The sequence below is a fragment of the Petaurus breviceps genome, unplaced genomic scaffold (assembly GCF_028583685.1).
Source record: "Petaurus breviceps papuanus isolate PSGF00001 unplaced genomic scaffold, PetGlider_PUasm1.0 90879, whole genome shotgun sequence".
NCBI classification, from domain to species: Eukaryota; Metazoa; Chordata; class Mammalia; order Diprotodontia; family Petauridae; genus Petaurus; species Petaurus breviceps.
The window spans coordinates 10,327,772-10,345,458 of record NW_027187368.1 but is presented as its reverse complement, the minus strand read 5'-3'; positions in this window follow the sequence as shown (position 1 = coordinate 10,345,458).

Genomic DNA, 17,687 nt, shown 5'->3' with positions numbered 1-17,687 from the left:
GTACTGCCCCTGCATCATTTTGTGAAAAATACATTCAAAGGACACACGAAAAAACTTAGGCGAATGTGCTCCTTGTTGGCCTGTGAAACTAGCAAGACAAAGCATTTGTAAGAACTTACTGAATTAACAATAGGAGTATTGGAGCGGGCTGAGTTGGTTATGTGACAAAGGGTTCTATTTCCAGCTTTTACTATGAATAAATGCAGATTTTACACAGATGGGATATATCCACGTCAGCTCCCTGCTGCTCTGGTTATCTGTCTCTTTCTCCTAGAAACTTTTAAGTTTTATAGTCCAATTTTGAAAATCCAGTCATTGGAATCCTGGGGTTCTTTGTCAGGGATGCTCATCTTAATGAGTATGGTGGAAGCAACTTGGTATGTAATTTAAAGAACACTGGAGGAGGAGGCTAGACACTTGGGTACTGGTTGTAGTTCTACCGTTAATCCAGTATGTGACCCAATCCCTGCCCCTCTCTGTGCTTCAGTTTCTTTCTGCATAAAGTTGACAAAGAGAGGGATGAGGAGGGGACATTATAGTATAGTGGAAGGAACAGTGGATTTGACATTTAAGGACCTCAGTTCAAATCCTACCTCTCTTATTAAGTACCTATGAGACTTTTGATCTGGGTTCCAATTTTATCATCTGGAAAATTAATATGTTGATTTACATGCTCTCTAAGGTACTTTCTGGTTTTAAACCCAGTGATAGAGCCAGTGTACAATGAAAAGAACAGTGGCTCTGGCATTCAAATTCTGACTCTCAGCCTTACTACCTGTGTGAACCTGGTTAAATCACTTTAAAAAGTAGAGTCCAGCAATAACTGAAACACAAAAAAAGTATGTGTCTCTTTCCATAAGAAAGGAATAACAGGCAGGTTGATCAAACCCCATAAAAAGGAGGCTACAGATAGAGCAAAAAGAATAATGTAAATGACCTGGGCCTTGGTTTTCTCATCTGTAAAATGGGATTGTAGACTTCTGAATTCCCTCTTAGCTCTAGCTATATATCCCCATGAACCTCTAAGTCAAATGAACTCAAAAGTCTCTTCCACCTCCACTATTCATCTGCCCATGACCTGGAAAAAATGAGCTTTTGATAGTTCTTCCTTAAAGTCAAAATGAGCTCTCCATAGTTCTACCTCAAAGTAAACCTTGACTCCTTTTCATGTTATCAGAGCCGAAAAGGACTTCAGAGACCATTTCATACAACCCCACCTACTTCCATCTTACAGAAGAGGAACTCAGATTTTGCTGTTAATTGTCCCTTCTACCTCATTACTCTTTAAATGAAGGATGACATGTTCTTGCAGCAAGCACCTCTCAGAATAAACACTGCCTCTAATAAGTTTATTCACTTTGTCTTCTTCAGTATAGCTTGCAGAGAGAAGTTCAGGGTTGTAATATGAAGTAGCCACCAATTTAGAGAGAATTATAAATGATAGATATTCCATAAGGGGCTGAGCTATTTGTAGGTGTCCAGTTCAGGGTTAGCTATTTCTCAGCTCAGTTTACTTGGAATTGCTTAGGGAGGAGGGCAAGTGTTCCCTTAACTTGAACAAATAATTCCTTTTCTCTGTCTGGGCCTTAATGTTGTCATTTGTAAGATGAAGGGATTGTAATATAGGATATACAAGCCTCCTTTTCAGCTCCAAATAATAAGAACTTAACACTTGATATCCAGGTACTCAAGACATCATTCATGACGACAATTCAAATTAAGGATTAAAGAGATTCATGAGATGTGTTGTATATACTGAACAATTTAACACAACAAACTTCAAAAATAAATAAACACTTAGTAAATGTAAACTATATGCCAGACACTCACTGTGCTAAAGGCAAAAAATAGTCCCTGCCCCCATCTTATCACATTTGAAGCACATTGACTGGCTGTGCTTAGAGATATATGAAAAACCAGATATATTTCCTCCTGTCAAGTCTCTCATAGTTTAGTAGAGTGATTAAATACATACATAAGTAACCAAAGTCCAATCTAGACCTTAAGTACGTTAGAACTGGGTCAACGTAAAATCGTAAGTCAAGAGCTGGAAAGAGTCCTTAGAGGTCATAGGATGCAACACATCTATTCTATAATATGAGGAAACTGAGGGCCGGGGATGTTAAGTGACTTCAACAAAGATAGAGAGGAAGGAAGCCTCAGTAGTGGAATTTGTACCTAAGTGCTCTACCTTCAAAGCCAGTAATCTTTTTCCATGTTTCACCCTGATCCCAAAAGGGAGATTTGGAAAGAGAAATCTATTACTCAATTCAATTCAATTTAGTCAAGAAGCATTTGTTTAAGCACTTACAATGCTTAACACAAAAAGTACGCAGAAGGAGAAGGTGCTCAACAGTACCAAATACTGTGGAGAGATCTGGAAAGCTGAAGACTGAGAAAAGGACATTCAGTTTGCCAACTGAGAGATAAATGATGGGAGCAGTTCCAATTAAGTCTGAAACAATTCAACTCCATTCAATACAACAAACATTTATGAATTTATTAATTAGCTACTATGTGCAGGACACTGACAATACAAAGATGAACATGAAAAAAAGTTACCCTCAATGAACTGGATAGATTCTACTGGATAAATCAAGCAAGGAATGATTTCCTTATTCTATGACTTAGGAAAAGGATAAATTTCAGCATCTGGGAAGAGGAGATAATCCATTCTATTTTTTTTTTCTTAAAAAAGTTTTTCTTCACATGCTTTATTTTTACTTTACCCCACCCAGTGAGAGCTCTATTATAACATAGGAAAACAATTCATCAAAATTAACAGTACTGTGACCTCATCTGAAAGTGCATGTAACACCACATCTGTAGCCTCACAACCTCTCTATTTTAAGTGTTTTTTAATTAATAGAATCTATGATCTCTCCCTCCTACTTCACACCCCACTGGAGGAAAAACAAAGAAAAAGAAAACAAACTTCTTGTGAAAATATGCATAATATAGCAAAATAAATTTCCTCTTTGACTATACAAATATATATACATATATATACACATACATATATGTATCTATGTATGGATATATGCACATATGTATGTTTATGTATATTATTAAATTTTTTTCATCCTAAATTCATCACATCTCTGTTAAGAGGTTGATATCATATTTCAGCCTTGGGTTTTTAGAATCATGAATGGTCATTTCATTGATCATAGTTCTCACATCTTTCAAAATTGTTTGTCTTTTTAAAAACTTTTTAAATATTTTTATTTCTAGTTTTCAACATTTACTTTTATAAAATTTTGAACTCCAAATTTCCCCCCTCCCTTTCTTCCACAAGATGGCATGTAATCTGACATAGTCTATAGGTTTACAATCATATTAAACATATTTCCACATTAGTCATGTTGTGAAATAAGAAACAGAACCAAAAGGGGAAAGCCATAAGAGAGAAAAAATAAATGGAATCATAAATAATATTGATATTAACAATAAATAATATTAATAAAATAATAAAGAGAATAAAGTCTGTTTTGATCTGCATTCAGACTCCATTGTCTTTCTCTGGATGTGGATAATATTTTCCATCACTAGTGTTTTGGAATTGTCTTAGATCATTGTATTTTTTCTTATTTTTAGTTTACAACATTCAGTTCCACAAGCTTCTGAGTTCCAAATTTTCTACCCCTCCCTCCACTTCCTCCTTCCCAAGACGGCATGCAATCTGATGAAGGCTCTACATGTACATTCACATTAAACATATTTTCACATTAATCACATTTCAAAGAAGAATTATAATCAATGGAATGAACCCCAAGAAAAAAGAAACAAAAGAAAAAGAGAGAGAAAGTAAATAGTATGCTTTGTTCTACATTCAGACTATAAATCTTTCTTGGGATGTGTATCGCACTTTCCATTGTAAACCTTTTGGAGTTGTCTTAGAACCTTGTATTGTTGAGAAGAGCCAAGTTTATTATAGTCATCAAATAATATGGCTGTAACTGTGTACAATCTTCTCCTGATTCTGCTCCCCTTACTCAGCATCAGTTCATATATGTTTTTGCAGGTTTCTCTGAAGTTCTCATGCTCATGATTTCTTATAGCACAATAGTATTCCATTACATTCATATACCACAACTTGTTCAGCCATTCCCCAATTGATTGACATCCCCTCAATTTCAAGTTCTTTGCCACCACAAAAAGAGCCACTATACATATTTTTCTACATGTGAGATTTTTTTCCCATTTGTATGAGCTCTTTGGGATACAGACCTAGAAGTGGTATTGCAGGGTCAAAGGGTATGCACAGTTTACTATAGTCATTGACTACTATGTCTTGTGTACCTAACCTATTTCACTCATCCAGCACTTTATTTCTGAGCCAGTACCAAGTAATTTTGGTGATTACTGCTTTATAGTACAATTCACCTTCCCTAGCATTTCTTTTCATTAATTCCCTTGATATTCTGGACCTTATGGTGTTCCAGATGAATTTTATTATTTTTTCTAGCTCTATAAAATAATTTTTGGCAGTTTGATTGGTATAGCACTGAATAAGTAATTTAATTTAGGCAGAATTGTCATTTTTATTATATTAGTTTGGCCTACCTTCGAGCAACTGATTTTTCCAATTTTTTAGATCTGACTTTGTGTGAAAATTGTTTTGTAATTGTGTTCATATAGTTCCTGGATTTGTTTTGGCAGGTGGACTCCCAAATATTTTATAATGTCTTCAGTAACTTTAAATGGATTTTTTCTATCTCTCATTAATAATATATAGAAAAGTTGAGGATTTATGTGGGTTTATTTTATATCCTACAACTCTGGTAAAGTTATTTATTGTTTCAAGTTGCGTTTTACTTGGTTCTCTAGGATTCTCAAAGTATAGCATGATATCATCTGCAAAGAATTATAACTTAGTTTCTTTTTGGCCTGTTCTAATTCCTTCCATTTCTTTTTCTTCTCTTATTGCTAAAGCTAACATTTCTAGTACCATATTGAATAACAGAGGTGATAATGGCCATTCTTGCTATACTCCCCCATCTTATTGAAAATGCTTCTAGCTTATCCCCATTAGATATAATACTTGCTGATGGGTTTTGGTAGATGCTACTTGTCATTTTAAGGAAGAATCCATTTATTCCTATGCTCTCTAGTATTTTTAATAGGAATGGGTGTTGTATTTTATCAAAAGCTTTTTCTGCATCTATTGAGATAATAATATTATTTCTGTTAGTTTTATTGTCAATATGATCAATTATGCTGATAATTTTCCTAATATTGAACTATCATTGCATTCTTGGAAAAATCCTACCTGATCAAAGTGTATTATTCTTGTGATAAGTTGTTATAATCTTTTTGCTAATATTTTATTTAAAATTTTTGCATCTATATTCATGAGGGAAATTGGTCTATAATTTTCTTTCTCTGTTTTGACTCTTCCCATTTAGGTATAATTATAGTACCATATTTGTATCATAAAAAGGATTTGGTAGGAATGCTTCCTCACCTATTTTCCCAAGTAGTCTATATAGAATTGGAATTAATTGTTCTTTAAATGTTTGATAGAATTAACTTGTAAATTCATCTGGCCCTGGAGATTTTTTCCCTAGGTACTTCATTGATGGCTTGTTCAATTTCTTTTTCTGAGGTGGATATTATTATTATTATTATTATTGCTTTTTGGAGGGCAATTATGGTTAAGTGACTTGCCCAAGGTCACACGACTAGTTTTTGTGTTGAGTGTCTGAAGCCAGGTTTGAACTCAGGTCCTCCTGACTCCAGGACCAAAGCTCTATTCACTGCACCACCCAGCCACCCATGAGGTGTATATATTTAAGTATTTTACTTCTGTTAATCATTGATGGTGAATTAATCCTTTTCATTTTTGATACTGGTAATTTGCTTTTGTTCTTTTCCTTTTATTTTTAAATAAAATTAACCAAAGATTCATCCATTTTATTGGTGCTTTCCCCCCCAGAAAACCAACTCTTAGTTTTATTTATTAATTGAACAGTTTCTTTAATTTCAATTTTATTAATCTCTCCTTTGGCTTTCAGTATTTCTAATTTGGTATTTTATTGGGGATTTTTAATTTATTCTTTTTCTAGTTTTTTCAGTTGCATGCCCAATTCATTGATCTCATTCTCTATTCTATTCACATAAGCATTTAGAGATATAAAACTTCTGCTAAGAACTGCTTTTTTGCATCCCACAAGTTTTGATATATTGTCTCATTATTGCCATTGTCTTGGATGAAGTTATTGATTGTTTCTATGATTTGTTGTTTGACCCACTCATTCTTAAGGATTAGATTATTTAGTTTACAATTGATTTTTAGTCCATCTTTCCATAACCCTTTATTACATATAATTTTTATTGCATCAGGGCCTGAAAAAGGATGTATTTAATATTTCTGCATTGGATTGTGAGGGTTTTTTTTTTTAAGCAATTGGGGTTAAGTAACTTACTCAAGGTTACACGGCCAGTTATTTCTGGGTGTGGTGCTAAGTATCTGAGCCTGGATTTGATCCCCAGGTCATCCTGACACTGGGGCCGGTGCTCTTACTCACTGTGCTACCTGACCACCCCAACTTGTGAGCTTTTTATGCCCTGGTACATGATCAATTTTTGTGTATGTGCAATGTACCACTGAGAATAAGGTACATTCCTTTCTACCTCCATTCAATTTTCTCCAGAGGTCTACAATATCTAACTTTGCTAAAACCTATTCACCTCCTTGACTTCTTTCTTGTTTATTTTGTGTTTATATTTACTTAGTTCAGAGAGTGGGAAGTTGAGGTCCCCCACTAGTATAGTTTTGCTATCAATTTCTTCCTGTAATTCCCTTAAATTCTCTAAAAATTTCGATGCTAAACCACTTGGTGCATAAATGTTTAGTAATGATATTGCTTCATTGTCTATGGTGCCTTTTAGCAGGATATAGTTTGCTTTCTAATCTCTTTTAATTAGACCTATTTTTTCTTTGTCTTTGTCTGAGATAAATATTGCTACCACTGTTGTTTTTTTTAATTCATCTGAAGCATAATATATTCTACTCCAGCCTTTCAAACCTTTACCCTGTGTGTATCCCTGTATTTCAGATGTTTCTTGTAAACAACATATTGTAGGATTATGATTTTTAATCCATTCTTATATCTGTTTACATTTTATAGGAGAGTTCATTTCATTCACATTCACAGTTATGATTACTATTTGTGTCTCTTTTTCCGTCCTATCCCTCCACCCATTTATGCTTTTCTTTCTCCTTTCTCCCTTTTCCTCCTTACTAGGGTTTTTTTGTTTTTGTTTTTAATTAAATTTTGTTTATTTTTAGTTTATATCATTCATTTCCACAAGATTTTGAGTTACAAATTTTCTCCCCATTTTTCCCCTACCCACCACCCCAAAACATCGATCCCACTGAATATCCCCTCCCCCAATCTTCTCTCTCCTATGTTTTCCCCCATCCTCCCTTCGACTTTCCAGTAGGGCTTGGTGGATCTCTATGCCCCAGTGCCTGCATATCTTATTTCCCAGTTACATGTAAAATAATAATAATAATATATATTTTTTAAACATTTGATTTTTAACATTTGAATTCAAGATTCCTTCCCTACCTCCCTTGTCACCCATCCCTACTGGGAAAACAAGCAATTCTACATAGGCTGTACATGTATATCAATGCAAAACATTTCCAGATTGACTATATTTCCCTCCATTCCATCCAACTCCCCACTCATTCTATTCTCTACTTTGATCCTGTCCCTTTTCAAAAGTGGGTGCTTCCAACTTCCCTCCCCCAGAGCCTACCCACCCTTCCATCATTCCCCCTCATCGCCTTTCCCCCTACTCTCCTGTAGGGTGAGATACCCTATTTAGTATGCATGTGATTTCCTCCCTACACCAAATTCATTGAGAATAGGTTGACCCATTCCCTTTTGCCTTTCTGCTCTTGCCCTCCATTGTAACAGTTTTCCCTTGCCTCATCTATTTGAGATGGTTTACCCCATTCTATCTCTCCACATATTCTCTCATTACTTTCCTCTCTCACCTCTTAATTTAACCTTTTAAGGATCATCTCTTCCTATTCAACTGGTCCTGTACCCTCTGTCTATGTATGCATGCATGTACACATATGTACACATTCTCACATATGCATTTATATTTCCATATACCCTCCTATATAGACATACATATGTATGTATACATACACACACACACACACATATATATATACACACACACATTTCTATTCCTTTCAACTATTCTCATACTGAGAAAAGTTTCATAAGTTACAATTATCATTTTTCCATATAGGAATATAAATAATTCAACTTTGATATGATTTCTTTTCCCTGTTTACCTTCTCATGCTTCTCTTGCTTCTTGTATCTGAATGTCAAATTTTCTATTCAACTCTGGTTTTTTCATCAAGAATGCTTGAAAATGTGAGAAAGAGCACCGCCCCCAGAGTCAGGATGACCTGGGATCGAATCCGGGCTCAGATACTTAGCACCACACCCAGAAATAATTGGCTGTGTAACCTTGAGCAAGTTACTTAACCCCAATTGCCCTCCAAAAAAAAGATAACTATACATGAAAATTGTCAGTTCCAAAAATAATTTGGGGGCATCTAGGTGGCACAGTGAGTAAAGCGCTGGCCCCAGCATCAGGAGGTCCTGAGTTCGGTTCCAATCTCAGACACTTATCACACACACAAAAAAACTAGCTGTATAACCTTGGGCAAGTTACTTAACCCCAATTGCCCTCCAAAAAAAAGAATGTTTGAAAATCCTCTATTCCACTGAATGACCATATTGTCCCCTGAAACATAATATTCAATTTTGCTGCGTAGGTCATTCCTGGTTTTAATCCCAGCTCTTTTGACCTCTGAAATATAATAGTCCAAGCCCTTCAATCCCTCTGTGTAGAAGCTGCCAGATCCTGTGTTATCCTGATTGTGTTTCCACAGTATTCAAATTGTTTCTTCCTGGCTGCTTGTAATATTTTCTCCTTGATCTAGGAACTCTGAAACCTGTCTATAATATTCCTAGGAGTTTTCTTTTGGGGATCTTTTTCAGGAGGTGATCAGTGGATTCTTTCAACCTCTATTTTCCCTCTGGTTCTAAAACATCAAGGCAATTTTGCTTGAGAATTTCTTGGAGGATGATTTCTAGGTTCTTTTTTTGATCATGGCTTTCAGGTAGTCCTATAATTTTTTAATTATCTCTCCTGGATCTATTTTCCTGGTCAGTGGTTTTTCCAATGAGATATTTCACATTGCCTTCTATTTTTTCATTTATTTGGATCTGTTTAATAGTATCTGATCTCTCATAAAGTCACTAGCTTCCATTTGCTCCAATCTAATTCTGAAGGAATCATTCTCTTCAGTGAGATTTTGAGGTTCTTTTTCCATCTGGAAATTCAGCTTTTTAAGGCATTCTTCTCCTCATTGGCTTTTTGAACCTCTTTTGCCATTTGAGTTAGTTCTCGTTTTTTGGAGGGCAATTGGGGTTAAGTGATTTGCCCAAGGTTACATGGCTAGTTTTTGTGTTAAGTGTCTGAAGTGGAATTTGAACTTAGGTCTTCCTGACTCCAGGGCTGGTGCTCTATTCACTGTGCCACCTAGCTTCCCCAAGTTAGTCTATTTTTAAGGTGTTATTTTATTCAGTTAGGTTATTGACTCTCAGTTTATAATTTTCTTGCATCATTCTCATTTCTTTTTCCAATTTTTCTTCCACTTCTCTTATTTGATTTTCAAAATCCTTCTTAAGCTCCTCTATGGCCTGTAAGCACCTTATTCTTTTCTTGGAAGCTTCTAGTTCAGGAGCTCTGACTTTTTTGTCTAACTCTTGTTCCATGCTTTGATCCTTTTTGTCCCCAAAAGAGGAGCCCAAAGTTGGATTACTGTGCTTGCCTTGCTTCCCCCATTTCCTCATGTTGCCACTCAATTACTTGACTCCTGAGCTTTTTGCCACAGTAGAACTCTGCTACCATAGGGAAGAGCTTTGTCCCAATCTCTAGAGTTTTTTGTAAGGGTTATGGGATTTAAAGATCTTCCATGCCCCATTGGACTTGCTGACATAGCAGGAAGGGGTGGGGCAAGAGGAAGTGGAAGCGAAGCTAGAGTTCCTGTAGTGACTGGTGGCAGAGGTGGCATCAGCAGCGGCCAGCAGAGGCAGCAGTAGCAGTAGTGTCTGAGGTGGAGGTGGAGGCACAAACTCACTTTTTTTGAGCTAGCCAGAATTTCTGCTGAAGACTGCCAGGGACCAAAACTCCAGGAGGCCAGAGCTACTGGAGCACACTTCCTGGACGCTGAGTAGTTGCTGTGAGTGGGGAGAGGAGGACCTTTTCCTGAGGTAGCCTGTTTTGTTTTAAAGGCTTGAGAATGTGGGTGCTTACTACATTAACTACATGTGCCAATTTTGCAACTAGTGTGATGGCTTTGACTTTCTGGGTTTGGGACTCAGTTTTCTGGTATTTTAATAAATGTTCTAGCTTTATCCCCCATGTAGAGAGCCTGGTAAATTTTGTGATTAATCAGCACATCTATAGTTGCCATAGGCATTGTAAATATTGCATTGCTGATACATTTTCTCAGCTGCTGGAGCTATTAGTTGGGTGCCTTCTGTGAAGCCTCCACATGCTCTGGCAAACTGGTCGTGCACCCCAGGACCTCCACCCTAGACCACAATCCAGACCCAAGCAAGTTAAAACAAGGGCAATTACCCCTCAGATTGGTCCCTTGGTCCCCCTGCAATCTGCAAGCCAGGAGCTCTGAAGCAGTCATGTGGCGGCAGCTGCACAGCCACTGTGCCTCAGCCTCTTCTGGTCTTGGGAGCAAAGACTGACCGCACTCCCGAATTCCCAGGTCCCAAAGTCCACACCATGATGATGATCCCTTTCAGCCACAGCAAGAAGGACCTTTCCCATTAATCCCTCTTAGCTTCTTGAGCTAAAAGACTGCTGTACCCCATCTTTCTGCTGGCTCCACTATTCCAGGATTTTTCCTGGGGCAAAACTCTCTAGGTTCTTCAAGGTCAACAAGGGAGTGTGAAAGTGACTTACTGCTTATTGTGCTCTCTTGGCTCCTGGAAGTTTAAATACATGACTCTCAAACTTTCAGTCTGTGTACTTCTCTCTCACCAAACCCCCAATAGACCCTAGTCCTGTACTCAGAGATTTGGGAATTGCCAGCCCTGCCTGTGTTTGAGTCCCCTGGCATCTACTCTGGCTTTTCTCTATGGTCAGTTCTGCATTGGTACGGCCTGCGCTCTAGACTTTGCTCATCTCCCAGTCTGGTACAACAGATCCTTCCTTTTGACCTTCTAGATTGTCTTAGTCTGGAAATCTGACCCATTCTGTCTCTTTGTGGATTCTGCTGCTCTAAAAGTTGTCCTGATTCACTTTTTAGAGGTATTTGAAGGAATTTGGGGGAAAACTCAGGCCAGTCCCTGCTTTCATTCTGCCATATTGGCTCTGTCGGTTGTTGGTCGTTATAGTGCTTTTATTGTTAATACATTTTTTACCTGATTATTCTCATTTCACTCACTAATTTATAAAAGTTTTCAAAATTGTTCATCTGCATAATATTGATGTTACAGTATAAATAGTATATCTTGTTCTGTCCACTTTTTTCTGATAGAATTTGATACAAGTGTTTCCTTGGGAATAGCAGTTTACGCACAAAAGCCAGTCCAGTCTAGGCTCCATAGTCATCTCTGACAGGAAAGTTATTGTGGAGAAAAGGCTTACCCCACCACTACCAGCAAGAATTGCTGACCAACTATCACCAACAAGAAGATAAGCACAGGAACCTGACATTGACAGCATCACACCCTGTACCCTCACCTCATCCCCAAATCATCAGTTCTGTTTCCAGACTGCTCACGGGTATCATCTGGGGAAGTAGCTCTGGTGGAGACGGTGCCAGCCATCCTGACCAAATGCCAACCAACCTATCCACTGCCAACCTATCCACTGCCACCCACAGGGAAGACAAGCTAGTCTAGCTGAAGGAGCAAGGCATTCTAGTGAAGAGTCAGGAGGGAGAATGTGTCAGTCAGATTAGATAACCACTAACACTTTGTCCATCATCTCCCCCCAGGCTCTGAAGGAGATACCCAGGACCTTGAACACAAGCCCTGAGAATGGTTATGCTTCCAGAATTCCAGTCTCCTCAGACATTATTCTGGGAAGGAACCTCTGTGAATATGTAGCCTGGCAATTGCTCCTGCAGGTTACTGATCTTGTCAGTCTTTGACACTGTTAAATGAACATCAGAAACTAATAATATTTTATCAGTAGAAATAACATTAAAGAAAAGGCGTTATTATCTACTTTGCCACTCCACCCTAAAAACCATGAGATCTTTCGATCTGACTTGGATACTTCCATGTGTGTTGTCTCTCCCATTAGAATGTTAGTTTCTAGATTATCTTGTTTTTCACTTCTTTCTACTAGGGCAGCTAAATGACCCAGTAGCCAGAGCACTGGGTTCAGAATCAGGAAGACTCATGTTCATGAGTTCAAATTTGGCTTCAGACACTTACTAGCTCTATGACACTGGGCAAGTCATTCAACCTGTTTGCCTCATCTGTAAAATGATCTGGAGAAAGAAATAGCAAACCACTCCAGTATCTTTGCCAAGATCACCTCAAAATGGGGTCATGGAGAGTCAGACACAATTGAACGATGATACTTTCTATATTTTTATACTGTCTCTTCCTACTCTGCTTAACACAGTACTTTGCATAGAGTAATCCCTTAATTAATTTTTCATTCACTCATTGTAAGACAGATAAACACAGCACACAGGAGGGCTACTAGAACAGATTCACTCTTGATCTTGTCAGACAGGAAAGTCACTAGGAAGGGGTTAATAATCCTACTTTATTCCAGTCTAGTTTTCTCAGAAGAGGCTTGATAATAATGGGAAGATAAACTTCTACAGCATTCCCTAATCACTCTTCTTACAGGGGCCAAAGAGAAGGAGAGGCAAAACTACCCCTACATCTCAATGGGGTCAATTGAGACAAGCACAACTTTGTGCATCTCCCTAAATCCCTTCAAGCCTCAAAGGCGACCAGTTGAGGCACACACAGCATTTCAGCTTGTGCATTCAACCCTAAGTTCCCCACTCACTTAGCAGTGCCCACTTGCTTTAGAGAGCAACAGACAAAGAAGGCATATTGCCAGAAATAGCCTCACGAGTTTACATCACCCCATCCCTGTATCTCACTGCACAGTCACAGTAGATGTTTATATTATTTATCATTATATAATGCTGCACAAACATGGTGGGGATGTTTTGAATCATAACTGTAAGAACTCATATTTAATACAGGAACAAGAGATTGTTATGGCTATGGATCCTGGGGAAGAGCACTTTAAGAAATAATAACGAAAATCCACTTTACACATGCTAAAATCCACCTAACTTACACTCATTTATCCCTGATTTCTTACAGCACAATGGTATTCCATTAATTCATATACCCACAGTTTATTTAGCTATTCTTCAATTGATTGGTATCCCTTTAGTTTCTATTTTTTGCCAGTATAAAAAGTTTCAATAACTATTTCTTTTACACGTAGAGCAAAGAAATTCTCAAAATCACTGATAATTAGAGAAATGTAAATTAAAACACTTTTGAGATTCCACTTCACCATTATCAGATTGGGAAAGATGACCAAAAAAAAAAAGGAAAATGACAGAGGTTGTAAAAGCTATGGAAAAATACACACACTGATGCCATGTTGATGGGCCTGCAGATGAGTACAAGCCCCGTGGAATGCAATTTGGAATTGCACACTCACACACACACACACGCACACACACACAAGACTGAGTCTATTCTAGGCTCTTGGGAAAGGCTACACAAATGCAGAGATGGGAAAGGTAGTGAGCTGGTTTGGCCAGCATGTAGAGTGCATGAAGGCTACTGGTATAAAACAAGTCTGAAAAGGTATATGGGGGCTTTGAATAGCAAGACAAGGACTTTTTGTATCTTGTCATGTAGATAATGAACAACCATTGACTTTTTCTTTTTACAGAAGAACAGTAAGTTTTCTGCTAGCACGAATATCACAACCATTGACTTTTACTTTTGACAGAAGAATGATATGTTTTCTGCTAGCATGAATATCACTCAGGGAGTGTGTGAAAAAAAATGGAGTAGAGAACAACTCTTGTTATAGAAGTTAGGTGGCATCAACAAATCAGGGGGAAAAGCCCATGGGATAAGAAGGCCTATTGGCTAAACAATGGCAGGTGTGCTTGGGCTTGACTGCTATCCTTAAGCAATAAGTTGTTAATATGGTGAGAAGTAATAGACCAAAAGGTTGGCATCCTTGAATTCAAAATTTGTTTGTTTGTTTACATTAAAAGCTGAGTGACACGGGGTGACTAGGTTGTGCAGTGAGTAGAGTGCTGGCCCTGGAGTCAGGAGGACCTGAGTTCAGATCCGGCCTCAGACACTTAACACACACACACACACACACACACACACACACACACACATACACAACTAGCCATGTGACCTTGGGCAAGTTACTTAACCCCAATTGCCCTCCAAATTAAAAAAAAAAAGCTGAGTGACACTAGTAAAGTCATGGGACCTATTTTCCTCATTTATAAATTGGGGAACGGGATGAATCCTCTGATTCCCAGTGGCACTATGAAGATCAAATGAAATAGATAAAGCAAATCTTTGTCCTATAGACAAGTGTTTAGGTAAGGAGAGGGTGAGAAAAGCTAGGGTCATCCTATATTTTCCTATAATCCAGGGGATTGAAGTTAATTGTCTTCCTCCTTGAATTTCTGTCTAGCCATATTTGGAATTCTTTAGATTCTAAGAAGTTTGAAATGGATATTTGCCTCTGGGAAAGTCAGGACTAAGCTGAGGATATAATACAACAACATTACTTACATACCACTTAGTCTAGGCATTGTGCTAAGGTCTTTACAATTATCATTTCATCTGATTCTCACAGCAATCCTGGGAGGCAGGTGCTATTATCATCCCCATTTTACAGATGAAGAAACTGAGGCAAGTAGAGGTTAAAGTGACTTGTTCAGGGTCATATAGCTGGTGTCTGAGGTCAGATTTGAAGTCAGATCTTCCTGGCTCTAAGACTAGCACCGTATCTCCTAAGCCACTTAGCTATCATATATGTGTGTGTGTGTGTGTGTATGTAATATATGTATATATATACACATAGACATCTATATGCAAGCTTTATTTGATTTTGATTTTTGTGAGAGAGAGAGAGAGAGAGAGAGAGAGAGAGAGATTGATTACTGGATGACGAAAAATATATTTGTGCCCTTCTCCCTCCTGACCTAAACAGATCCTACTTTTCCTCTACAAATATTTCATTGATGACTCAAGTCCTCAGTGATTTCTCTGACACTGAGGGAAACAGTGAAATATGCAGGACAATCCTACTCCTTTGTATTGGGCCTGGGGCGTGCACAATGAAGGATGATTCCATCCAGGAATCATAGAATCATATGATTCCAGTGCTGGAAAGGACCTTAAAGAGTATTTAGGCCAGTTCCATTTTACAGAGAAGAAAGCTGGAACCTATAAGGGGAAAATGCCTTTCCTGCCATCATAAACTTAATGAGGTATGTGGGGATTGAGTTTGAATCTAAGGCTCATGATTCCATTGGAGGATGATTCCAAGGAGCCTCTGTTCCTTCTTCTCACCAGCAGAGGGGTAATCCATCCTTCTCCACATTAGCTCTCATCCTTAGAACAAAGCACAGGTCTCATTCTTCTTTAGGATCAATCCTGATGGAGGTCTGGAAACTGGAAATAACTTGAAATTCTGATTTTATTATCTAGTTCTTGTTTGATCTTGGGCAGACAGCTTCTTCTCAAGGAGCCTCAGTTTCCTTATGTGTAGAGATAATAATAGGATAATACTTATGCTACCAATCTCATAAGGTTATTGTGGAGAAAATATTTTGTAGAAATGGCATTGCAAGGAAATATTATTATTATTATATAGCAGAACTATTGCGCTGAAAAGAGTGTGCTGCTCTGCACTTGGGTTCTCTTGATTTAGATAAATTAAACACCATTTATTAAATGTCTTCAGGCACTCTACTAGGCACTGGGTACATGAAAACAGAAGTGAATCAATCTCTGTCCTCAAGAGAGAAACAATCCAAGAGAGAAGCCATATTTAGTAAAATAATAATATAATATCAGTAAGCATTTGCATAATGCTTTAAGATTTCCAAAGTACTTTATGGATGCTAACTCATTTGATCCTCATAACAACCCTGTGAGGTAGGTGCTACTGTTATCCTCATTTCATAGAATAAAGAGACATACAGAGAGGTCAAGTGATATGCCCAGTATGATATGCAGCCAATAAGTGTCTGAGTCAGTTCTTCCTGCCTCCCAGCCTGGTACTTTATGAACAGAACCACATAAGTAAATACAAAATAAATACAAGGTAATTTGGGGATGGTGGAAGAGAGTCCACAGCGGCTGGGGATGGGGTATGTCACAAAAGGTTCCTTGTAGGGAATGTCTTTTGAGTCCAGCTTTGAAGGAAAATTGGGATCCCGAGAAGCAGAGGTGGGGAAAAGATGGGAGCAAAAGCATGGAAATATAGATAGAATTAGGAAAAGCAAGATGGTCAGCTTGGCCAAACCACAGAATGTGTGAGGGGAAATCATATATAGCAACTCTGAAATTCCACCTTACACCCATTAGATTTGCAACATGAACAAAGATGACAGAAAGGGGAAAATGGCAAGTGCTAGAGGCACTGTGGGGAAACTGACACATTAACACACTGTTAGTGGAGCTGTGAACTGGTCCTGCTATTCTGGAAAGCAATTTGGAACCAGGACCTAAAAGTCATCAAACTGTTATATATCATATAGATATAGAGATCATTGGGTCAGTGATATCTATACCAGGCCTATGCCCCCAGAAAAACAAAGAGGTAAAGGACCAAAATGATAAAGGGAGTGGTTTCAGTGTAACCTGGGAAAATTTGTGTAATCAGATGTAGAGTGACTTGAAGAGAACTTGGAGAGCAATTTGTATAATAAAGATAGCATCGTAAAGACAAACAACTTTGAAAGATTTAAGAACTCTGATCAATGCAATGACCAACTATAATTCTACAGGATAGATGATTATCTATCCTACTTATTTCCTGGCAGAGACACAGGATGAACCACATGTTTTTGGACAAGGTCAAAGTGGAAATTTCTATTGCTTGACCACGCGTATTTATCATAAGGGTTTTCTTTTCCTTTTTTTTTCTTTTCTTTTCAATGGGAAGTAAGAGAAGTGGGAGGTAAAGTAAACACTTGTGTGTTAATCTGCAAAATGAAATTTAAGAAAAAAAGAAAAAAAATGTAGGTTGGAGCCAGATTGTGAAGGGCTCTAAATGCCAAACAGGAATTTGTGTATGTTCCTAGAGGTAATAAGAAGCCAATGGATTTCATCAGTCAGATAAATTACATGGTCAAACCTATGTTTTAGGGTTATCACTTTGACTGTATGTGGAAAATTATTTGGAGGGGAAACTTGAGACAAGAAGATTATTTAGGAGGCTACTGGGAATGAGTCCAGAGAATGAGCACCTGAATTAGAATGGTGGCCATTTAAGTAGAGACAAGGGAATGAATGCAAGAGATATTTAACATAAATTTGGTGATATTTGGCAACTAATTAGATATGTTGGATGAGAGAA